The sequence below is a fragment of the Oreochromis aureus genome, unplaced genomic scaffold, assembly GCF_013358895.1.
Source record: "Oreochromis aureus strain Israel breed Guangdong unplaced genomic scaffold, ZZ_aureus HiC_scaffold_176, whole genome shotgun sequence".
Taxonomy (NCBI): domain Eukaryota; kingdom Metazoa; phylum Chordata; class Actinopteri; order Cichliformes; family Cichlidae; genus Oreochromis; species Oreochromis aureus.
Window position 1 is genome coordinate 42,501 of NW_024108770.1, and position 2,500 is coordinate 45,000.

A 2,500-nucleotide genomic window follows, 5' to 3' on the forward strand; every position below is an offset into this window, starting at 1 on the left:
AGGTGGATACAGCGGTGCTATGGTGCTATGTAACCGCACTGGGGTAGAGAGAAAAGCTACTGGGGTACTAGAGCAGGGGAGCATGTGGGTCCCAGGGGCCCGCTGGAGGTCAAGGTCCATGGTGGATACTAGAGCAGGGGAGCACAGCGGTGCTACTGGCGGTGCTATGTAACAACGCAGAGAAAAAGCTACTGGGGTACTAGAGCAGGGGAGCATGTGGGTCCCAGGGGCCCGCTGGAGGTCAAGGTCCATGGTGGATAAAGTGAGGAGAAGTACTGGGGCGAGAGAAGGAGCTAGTGGAGGACAGAGAGAAATGCTACTGGGGGAGCAAGTGGGTCCCGGGGGGGCTTGCTGGAGGCAAGGTCCATACTGGATATCTGGGGTGGAGGTGGGTAACTGCAAGAGAAGAAGCTACTGGGGTACTACTAGAGCAGGAGCCAGTGGGTCCCAGGGGCCCGCTGGAGGTCAAGGACCATGCTGGATATGAGTAGCAGCAGGGCCAGTGCAGCAGCAAGCAGCACATCTTTTCGACCGTAAAGGAGACAGGAGGCCGACTCACTGCCTCGGCCAAAATGGAGAGAATATCAGCAGGGCCAGTGCAACAGCAGCACATCTTTTTCGACCGTAAAGGAGACAGGAGGCCGACTCACTGCCTCGGCCAAATGGAGAGAGAGTAGCAGCAAGGCCAGTGCACAAAATGGATCTTTTCCAGCAGTGGCAGCACAAGTGGATCTTTTCAGCAAGGGAGACAGGAGCAAGGTGTGATGTGGGTCCCGGGGCCCGCTGGAAGTGGGGAGATCAGCAATTAGCAGGCGAGGAGGGTGCGTACAGCGGACGTGGCAAAGTGTTTCTGGTCCGTGTACCAGGGGGGCATGTGGAAAAGCTGTAATACCATATGCACGGGGAGTACTTAGCAAAGTGCTGCTGAGCAGTGTACCAGGGGCATGGATAAATGTTGTCGTACCATAGGCACGAGGAGTGTGTGTGTGTGTGTGTGTGTGTGTGTGGCAAAGTGTTTCTGCCCAGTGTACCAGGGGCATGTGGAAGCGTTGTCGTACCATATGCACGAGGGAGCATGTTTCAGGGAGATATCGGGGCAGTGTACCAGGGGCATGTAGAAAAGTTGTCGTGCCATATGCGAGGGGTGTGTGTGTGTGGCAAAGTGTTTCTTCCCAGAGACCAGGGGCATGTGGAAACGTTGTCGTACCATATGCACGAGGGGAGCATGTTTCAGGGAGATATCGGGGCAGTGTACCAGGGGCATGTAGAAAAGTTGTCGTACCATATGCACGAGGAGTGTGTGTGTGTGTGGCAAAGTGTTTCTGCACAGTGTACCAGGGGCACGTTTGAATTCACTTTATGGAGTACCAGGGGCATGAGGATTTTGCCAGTGGTGTTTTGCTTTGTTAGTGGGAGGGGCTTAAGTGTGGGTCCCGGGGCCTGCTGGAGGGCAAGGTCCATGCTGGATACGCAGTGGAGGGTAACTGCAAGAGAAGAAGCTAGTGGTGGACTAGAGCAGGGGAGCATGTGGGTCCCCGGGGCCTCTTGGGAGTGCAAGGTCCATGCTGGATATGCAGTGGAGGGTAACTGCAAAAAAAAGCTACTGGGGGACTACAGCAGGGGAGCATGTGGGTCCCCGGGGCCTGCTGGAGGTCAAGGTCCATGCTGGATATGAGTAGCAGCAGGGCCAGTGCAGCCGCAGCACATCTTTTTTCGACCGTAAAGGAGACAGGAGGCCGACTCACTGCCTCGGCCAAATGGAGAGAGAATATCAGCAGGGCCAGTGCAGCAGCAGCAGCAGCAGCAGCAGCAGCAGCACATCTTTTTCGACCGTAAAGGAGACAGGAGGCCGACTCACTGCCTCGGCCAAATGGAGAGAGAATATCAGCAGGGCCAGTGCAGCAGCAGCAGCACATCTTTTTCGACCGTAAAGGAGACAGGAGGCCGACTCACTGCCTCGGCCAAATGGAGAGAGAGTATCAGCAGGGCCAGTGCAGCAGCAGCAGCAGCAGCACATCTTTTTCGACCGTAAAGGAGACAGGAGGCCGACTCACTGCCCGGCCAAATGGAGAGAGAATATCAGCAGGGCCAGTGCAGCAGCAGCAGCAGCAGCAGCACCACATCTTTTTCGACCGTAAAGGAGACAGGAGGCCGACTCACTGCCTCGGCCAAATGGAGAGAGAGTAGCAGCAGGGCCAGTGCACAAAAATGGATCTTTTCAGCCGCAAGGAGACAGGAGCAAGGTGTGATGTGGGTCCCGGGGCCCGCTGGAGGTCAGGAGATCAGCAATTAGCTAGAGGTGGTGAGAGTAGCAGCAGGGCGGTGCAGCAGCAGCAGCACATCTTTTCAACCGTGAAGGAGAGAGGAGGCCGACTCACCCCTCGGCTAAATGGAGACAGGACATCAGCAGGGCCAGTGCAGCAGCAGCACATCTTTTTCAGCCGTAAGGGAGACAGGAGGCCGTCTCACCACCTCGGCCAGGGCCGTTTTTTCTCCCCTC